We start from the raw sequence: 9,300 nt of genomic DNA on the forward strand, positions 1-9,300 counted from the left end.
TTTCAGCGGCTCCCTGCCGGAGATTTAAGAGTTCATCATGGGTTGAGAGAGGAGTTAGAGCCACCCCGAACACTTCCTGGAGGTGAGTGACGAAGGCGTCGAATGAGGATAGAACTGGACTTTTGGAGCTCCAAAGAGCCTCTGCCCATTGTAGCGCTCGTCCGGTGAGAAGAGAGATCACAAAGGCGACTTTGGTGGCCTCATTGGGGAATTTACAGGTATTTGCGTTGACGAACAGTGAGCACTGCAGAATAAACCCACTGCAGCCACTCGGTTCACCCGTATAGCACGTGGGACGTGCAAGGGGCGTGCTGTTGGTGGCGGAAGCACCGGTTTCGGTGGGTGGTGAAACTGACTGTAGTACTTGGCGGAGGGCAGTCACCATTTCGGTGAACGGGTCCGGAGCAGCTCCCTGAGCTGCAGCGTTTACATCCATGGGAGATATGAAGTTCTGTTTTGGGGCTGGAATCCTGTCACATCCACACAAGGAGAGGAGAAGACGGGTAAGTATTTTCGTGAAGCTTTATTAGCATAGCACTATAACAGAGCAGGTAAGTGTGGTCACAGACGGTGAATCTTCAAGCACTGATCAACTGGTGAGTTCAAGTACAGAGCTAAGCCAGTACAACAAAGAGTCACTTCCCTTAATCGATGTGTCTGAATCTCCACAGAGCCACAACTACGGTCCACAAGGAGCAGGCAGAAGATCCACAAGGAATGTCCATGCAATCTTGATTCCAGCCGGTGAGTGAGTGAGTGAGGTGAGTATTTAAAAGGTGTGGTGATTGCTGGTGCAGGTGCAGGTAATTAGTATTCAGGTGACGGTTCACGTGGCCGGTGCATGGGAGATCGAATGGATGGTGACTGGCAATGGTGACTGGGGCTGAGGGAACGAGCTGAGGGTGTGACAAAGCTATTGTACATCATCAGAATATAGCACATAAAAACATTTGGATTGTTATTATGATAGTTGTAAGATCATTTGATGGTGCTTCTGCATCCTTTTTATAACTGTCAAAAAGACAAAACAATTTTTCAACGTATTTTCCTTTTGTGTTCAACAGAAGAAAGTAAATCATATTTGTTTGAAATAGAAATGCTACCCCCAGTGGAGTACTGGAGTACAAATGCCATCCATAACTGCTTTGCTTTCCTAAAACCACCTATTGGGACGTCTAGAAATAGAAAGATGGTTGCTTATGTCAGCAGCATTTTGTAAAAGATTGCGAATAAATATACGACAGCTTTACTTGACCCCACTGCAGCAGTGAGTGAGTGGGCAGGAATAAAGTTCTGATAATTCCACACGCTAAAATAGATTTCCATCCCTCATTAAAACTCATAACGTAACAGCCTCAGAGCCGCATAACATTTCCCGTTATCTTGGTGCTTCATAAGCAATGTGCCGTAAATTTGGGGTCTTCTCCACTATCAAACCACGGCAGTATTACATCTCTGAGTCAGACTGCAGCTGCTATTTTATAAGCTCTGCTGGCTGAGCTTCTGTTCTGCTGGCCTGGATTTACAGCTCTTTGGAGTATTTTCTCTGAATCTGCAGCTGTTAGAAATAGGTAAAGCTTCTCCGCTGTAGGTTCTCACTTCTGGAGCGTGTAACTGGCTAAAAACAGCAGATCCATAATTCAGTTGCAGTGACAACCTAATTAGCCTGTGCTTTAGGAGAGATTGTGCATTTTCAAATGTCACGCTTTTTTATACATTTGAGGTTGAATAAACATTTTGAAGGTTTTGAGTATAACTCTTAAATATACATTTAAATGTTTCAGTCTAATGAAATGCACTGTAAATGTTAAAGGTAAAAGTGGATACAGTTTAGTAGACAGTAGGTTTTGCATTAAATGAACTAAGACAGTTATTATGCATGTGACCTTTACCACTTGGGAAATATAGAGCAGCAGAATCTTGGTATATACAGTAAGAGAAAACTCACACACTGTAAAAAAATGATTGTGATTTTAATAGTAAAAACTGTAAAATGCTATAGTAAAATCATGTTGTTTGGTTAGCTATACGTTTCAGTACTATAGACAGTGAATAACTGAAAATGTTGTCAAATTAACATTTATTGCATTACTACTGTATCAAGTGTGTTACCATGTTAGTGTTTGTGTGAATGAAAAATACAATGTTATTTGAAATGAATTGCATTGAAACAATTTAAAAAGGATTGTTTTGTGCATTGTCGTTCAAAATGTGTAAGACCTTTGTTCATCATTGGAACACAAATTAAGGCTCAGAAACCTAGCAAGGAGTTAAAATGTTAAAATAATCCATGTGACATGAGTTTTACGAGAATGCTTTCCCACAAGTTTTTATATTGTGGCCACGACAAAATTAATTGAACCGACCATGTCTCCTTTTGTACGATGCTAGGGGCACAGTACACATGGATTATTTTAACAATCTCCTTGTTATGTTTCCATGCCTTGATCGTGTTAGGATCGTTGCTGTATATGGGATGTTCAGAGAAAGCTCAAAAATATTGTAATTTGTGTTCAGAAGATGAAAGAAAGTCTTACAGGTTTGGAACAACAAGAAGTTGAGTAATTAATGACAGACTTTTCATTTTTGGGTGAACTATCCCTTTAAGTTTGAAATTATTCCTATATATAAGCTGTTGAATTGCCATAGTGTTATGCGGCAAGCCATAATTTATATTAATACTTTTTAAAGCTTCTTTGAGTTAAGTATGGCACAACTGGTCATTATTTGCAGCATTATTATTTTGCATTTGGCATCCCATAATTTATATGTTTAGCTGCAGCATACATGGATAAAGGTAGAAAAAGAATTGGCTTCTTAATTGCAAAGTCAGTAGAGCATTGTGGAGAATTGTTCTGACAATACAGAAAACACAAATGAGCCGGTTTTCTCTTGGTCCCCTGCTTTTTGCTCTCTAAGTTATAATCATAAACAGTCATTTAATGAGACCACGTGCTTTTACAATATCACAATTCAATACAAAATATTCTTTTTCTTTTTCATTTACAGGCACATGGGTGACATTTGGAGGACAGATTTCAGATGAAGTAAGTGAGAACTGTTCCGCTTCACTGCACTTACCTGAAGCAATGAAAGTATTACAATGTTGAAAATAACAGCCAGAGTGACAAGAAAAGCCTCCAGATGGCAAATGCATGTATGTGTGAGTACACATGAGGCAAAATACCCTGACATTTTGTTCTCAAAGTTGTGTAAATCGTACAAGCACACAGACGCAGATGTTGTGGAAGGGACAGTCACGTCAAACTGGAGGACAAGCGGGGATGATAATTTGCTTCTGAGGGCATGCAAGTTTATATAAAACAGCCTGCTGTCCTTCTGCCTCGATGGAAGGGTTAAAATGTCCTCAGTCTCTCTGGTCAGACAGCCCCTTCCTTTCTGTGCTGGTTGTCAGGAGATAGAGTATGAAATGCTGGAATCGTCACCCCATCCTAAATATGAGCACCACACACAGTTTTCACCTCCCCACGGCAGTGGAATGACTCAGCGTCCTGTCATCTGAGTCGATCTGACTGGACTCCTAGCGTAGAGTGACAGGGCAGTTTGTTTCTCTGCCGTCTTAAGGGATTTGCTTTCTCTGAGGCATTGAAGTGTCAGTGGGCAACATCTGAATCAAGCATTTATCTTAGCACTTTGTGTGAGTAACACTCTCGGAGTGTAAGAGTGTGTGTGGAAGTAGTAGGAAGAGGATTAAAGGAAGTGTAAAGGCTTCTGTTAAATGAAGTAGAGTTGACGTTTGTATTAAATGCAAGGCTACAGACTGTGAAAACTGCTCTTTTCTCAGGTCTTGTACAGATGATCACACAGGACTGTGAACTGAACACCAGCCCTTATATTTGAGTTTTATTAGATTACCTCATTGAAAAGGAACGACACAGATAATCCAAGACATCGGGCCTCAATCATGAAACAATTATTTGCCGCTGCTGCTTTCCACCATCTTGTCTGACATCTACAGCCGGTCTCCATAGACTCCATTGACTGATCTGTCCATAGAACACAAGATCCAGGGTTCTTGTTTGGATCCACATCTGTGGGGTGGAGATTGGTAGGTTTAGGGGTGGAGATGGGTGGGTGGGTTTAGGGATAAGAGTGTGGAGACGGGTAGGTTTAGGTGTATGTAAGATGAGAAGAGTTGGATCTGGATTCAACCATGCTCCCTGGATCTTGTGTTCTGCAGTGAGAACCATCTCCACAAATCAGACAGTAGAGTAGATTACCTTTATGAAGTGGATTTAAACTTTAAAAATGGTGTGTCAAAGAATTTGTTTCAAATTGGGTCTTTGCAAAAGGCCAATTTGCGTAGTTATAATTCATAGATGGGGATTAAGCCTAACAATTGTTTGTTTCACCTGCGTGGAGAGCTCTTTTAACTGCTTGATGTGGATTTCAGAGCAGCAGCTTCTAAATGCAAATGCCTCACTTAGAATCAACTCCAGAACTTTTAAAAATGATGCAGAAATAATGAAGAAATAGCCCACGCCTGTCCATGAAACAGCTTTTCAGTCAATTGTCCAATTACTTATGATCCCTTGATAAATGGCGGAAGTACATATATTAAAGAGCTGTCATTCCTTAACCTTTCATTCGTTTTTAATGTGACTACCCTCAAATTAAAGATCAGGTGTGCACTTTAAGCCCATATTCATTATATACATGTAACCTGAAAATGTTTTGGTCAGCAGTTAAAACTATAAAAAATTTGTTTGTGTCCAAAAATATATGGACCTTACTTTTCCTATAAATATAAAAACCAGAGAAACTGATAATTTTGCAGTGGTATATATTTTTTTCCAGAGATGTATTCATTTAATTGATTCTGAATCCCTTTCATTTTTACCATTTTTATTTTAATAATTGACTATTGACTATAATAACTGAAGCAACTATTTATATAATTGATAGTCACTGCTCTAATCTTCTTTAAAACTCAATTACATGACATGACTAAACTCCATGCTGCTTTATAATATGTCACTGTCAGAGTACTGTACATGATTCCTTTCCCCCAAAGTTGTCCATTGAAAATTACACTGAGATGAAAACCTTTAAATGTAATTTCTTAAAATCTAAAAAGTCTCATTAAAGGTAACATTAGCATTACTTTCCAAAATCATTGAAAGCAAGTACGATTACTGTTTCACAACAGCTTCTATTCCGTATGTATCTATATGGACAGAAAATGTTTGGTGCTTTTGCAAAGTTTAACAAGACCAGGTCAATCATTTCACATAAAAGATATTAAAAAAAGATTTTTAAAACATTTAAATGTGTGTACCTTGCATGTTTTAGCCATAGGCTGGCCTACATTGTTCAGGTGTGATTGTGTTTTATCTATATACAGAAATCCTGTCGACGGTTAGCAGGTTTTTGGATGTCTTTGGCAATTCTAACAATAGCTGTCAAGAGGCCATTATCATTTTGGGCCAGATTTACTAACAGCTTGCGCCAGCACAAACCATCTTTTGCTGTTAAAATAGTACTTTCAGGATTTAATAAAGACATGCAGTGAAGAATTAGCACTGAAAAGGCGTGGACAGTTATTTTTGCGCCTGACCTTATTGAATATGCATTTGTAGGACTTTCCATTTTAGATGCAAACGGAGTTTTAAAATTAATTACGCAACATGATTTATTAACGTTTGAGTTTGTCAATTTTTTTAAAAAAAGCAGGCAACAATTTGTGCTGCTCTTGGTAGATTTTGCTGGTCATTATGGAAATTATCTGTCTGTGTTATTTAATGTGTACATTGTCAGTGAATCACCTGCAGAAATTTCCCCTCCCATCTGTTCTTTTATGGAATTGCGATCTAATGCTAATTTGACCTGTTTAGTAAATGATGCCCTTGGTGTGTATTTTGTTGTTCAGGAGGCTACAAGTGAATTTGCAGCTAAACCTGCAGGGTGAGAGTGGGTTTGTGGGTGAATCTGTTTGCATGAGAATGCGTGCATATTTGCATAAGAATGGGTATATGTGGGGGCTTATTTGATTGTTCTCCTGCCTTCTGAGTCTCTCATGCTTTCTCACAGGCCTAAATCACTTGATGAATCAGCATCAAATGATTTAGGGGCATCAAGTCTTAAATGGGACAAAAGCAAACCACTGGATAAATGATATATATATATATTATATATATATATATATACATAATTATGCACAATAGATAGAAGAGTGTGAAATTTTAGATACAGTTTAATTAACAGTTTAGATAGTTTAATAATCAAGAACATACTGTGAGGTTGTTGCTGATACAGGAGCTAACAAGTCGCTGAAACATTCAAACACTTGACTAGTGTTTGCTATAGCAGTAGCTGCACATTTCAGAAACCCTGAAATGCAGAGGTTAGACAGATTCGTCCACAACATCAAAAAGATACTATGTCCATTTTTGAAACAATTGATAGCAAAATTCTGGAAGACATAGTCCAGCAACTAAAATCGTCAACCTGTTGTCTTGACACACTTCCCACATCTTTTTTCAAAATTGTGCTTAACAGCTTAGAAGCAGATCTCTTAGAAGTGGGTGAATGCCTCACTTCTTTCTGGGACATTTCCAAACTCCCTAAAAACTGCAGTTGTTAAGCCCCTCCTGAAAAAGACCAATCTTGATAACACCATTTTGAGCAATTTTAGACCAATATCTAATCTTCCTTTTATAGGCAAAATTATAGAAAAGGTAGTTTTTAATCAGCTGAACAAATACTTAAACTCAAATGGATACCTGGACAATTTTCAATCTGGTTTCCGACCGCATCACAGCACGGAGTGCGCACTCATTAAGATAATAAATGATATTCGCTTAAATTGTGACTCTGGCAAAATATCGTTGCTGGTTATTGCTAGATCTCAGTGCTGCGTTTGACACTGTCTATCATAACATACTACTAGAGAGACTGGAAAACTGGGTCGGGCTTTCTGGGATGGTACTCAAATGGTTCAGGTCATACTTAGAAGGGAGAGGCTATTATGTGAGTCTAGGAGACCATAAGTCTAAGTGGAGGTCCATGACATGCGGAGTCCCACAAGGCTCAGTTCTTGCACGCTCTTGTTTAGCCTGTATATGCTTCCACTAAGTCAAATAATGAGAAAGAACCAAATTGCCTATCACAGCTATGCTGATGATACCCAGATTTACCTAGACTTATCTCCAAATGACTACAGCCCCATCGACTCCCTCTGCCAATGCATTGATGAAATTAAAAGTTGGATGTGCCAGAACTATCTTCAGTTAAATAAGGAAAAACTGAAGTCATTGCATTTGGAAACAAATATATGAAGTTCAAGGTGAATGCATACCTTGACTCTAGGGGTCAAACAACTAAAAATCAAGTCAGGAATCTTGGTGTGATTTTGGAGACAGACCTTAGTTTCAGTATTCATGTCAAAGCAGTAACTAAACAGCATACTATCATTTAAAAAACATTGCAAGAATAAGATGTTTTGTTTCCAGTCAAGACTTGGAGAAACTTGTTCATGCCTTTATCACCAGCAGGGTGGACTATTGTAATGGGCTCCTCACTGGCCTTCCCAAAAAGACAATTAGACAGCTGCAGCTCATCCAGAACGCCGCTGCCAGGATTCTGACTAGAACCAGAAAATCTGAGCATATCATATGACACCAGTCCTCAGGTCCTTACACTGGCTTCCAGTTACATTTAGGATTGATTTTAAAGTACTTTTACTCGTATATAAGTCACTAAATGACCTAGGACCGAAATATATTGCAGATATGTTCACTGAATATAAACCTAACAGACCACTCAGATCACTAGGATCGAGTCAGTTAGAAATACCAAGGGTTCACACAAAACAAGGGGAGTCCGCCTTTAGTTATGCTGCTCGCAATTGGAATCAGCTTCTAGAAGAGATCAGATCTGCTAAAACACTAGTCACATGTAAATCTAGACTCAAAACCCGTCTGTTTAGCTGTGCATTTATTGAATGAGCACTGTGCTATGTCCGAACAGATTCCACTATATTTTCACTGTTTTATTTTATTTATTTATTTATTTATTTTTATGTAAAATAATTTTCTAACTTTTAAATGTTTTAATCATTTTAAAAGTTTTAAAAATTGCTTGTTTTATTTTGTTATTATTTTTCTTCATGATTATTTTACTTTCTTTTATGTAAAGCACTTTGAATTACCATTGTGTACGAAATGTGCTATATAAATAAACTTTGCCTTGCCTTGCCTTGCCTAAATTGAAGTACCACCTAAATAAAAAAAAGAAAAATTGGTTCTAGACTCTGCAAGCCATATTTTAACCTGCCACAATAATATAATGGTCCTCCTTCGTGAAACATTCGTAAATATAAGAGTAAATTCAGAGTAAATTGCATGTAAAATGGACCTTCCCGAAAACTCTCCTCTGGATTAAAAAACGCTTCTTAAACTTCCAATTTTATAATTCATTCAAATTCCAGTCATTCATAAATAGCACACCTGTGCATGCTCATTCACAATTAAGCTTAAAAACAAAACAAATAGAGAGAGAGAGATAGCCCGAACATTAGGAGCAGCCAAATCAACAGTTTGGTACATTGTGAAAAAAAAAAAAAAAAAAAAACATACTGGTGAGTCAGCAACATAAAAAAGGCCTGAATGTCCACAGCGGTCATTAGTGGTGGATGATTAGATGATTATCTTCATTGTAAGAAAAGACCCTTTCACAACATCCAGCCAGTACCTAAATGCATTTCCATCTCATACGTATATAGCTGAAATTATGAAAATTGTTGTGATACAGTATAGGGACCTATCTGTATATTTTTCAATACAATGCACATTTTTGTTTATTCTATAAACTACTGGCAACATTTCTTCCAATTTTCACTTAAACATTGTCATTTAGAGCAATTATTCACAGAAAATGACAAACTGGGGAAAATAAATGAATCAAAAGAAATCAATATTTGGTCTTTCCCATTGCTGTTGGGTGACTTTAAGCTGCTCCTGGCACAAAAATTCAAGCAGCTCAGCTTTGCTTGATGGCTTGCGGACCATCTTCCTCTTCATCACATTACAGAGGTTTTAAATGAGGTTCAGGTCTGGAGATTGGCTGGCCATGACGGTCTTGGTCTAGTGGTCCTCCACCCTCACCTTGATTCCCCTGTGTGGCATTGAGCATTGTCCTGCTGTAAAACACAATACTCAGAGTTGGGGAACACTGTTTTCTTTCAGGACGACCTTGTACATTGCTTGATTCATGCACCCTTCACAAAGCCAAATGTGGCCGACACCAGTCTAGCTGAAGCACCCCCAGATCATAATCAAT

Source organism: Carassius auratus, chromosome 3, assembly GCF_003368295.1.
Source record: "Carassius auratus strain Wakin chromosome 3, ASM336829v1, whole genome shotgun sequence".
Taxonomy (NCBI): domain Eukaryota; kingdom Metazoa; phylum Chordata; class Actinopteri; order Cypriniformes; family Cyprinidae; genus Carassius; species Carassius auratus.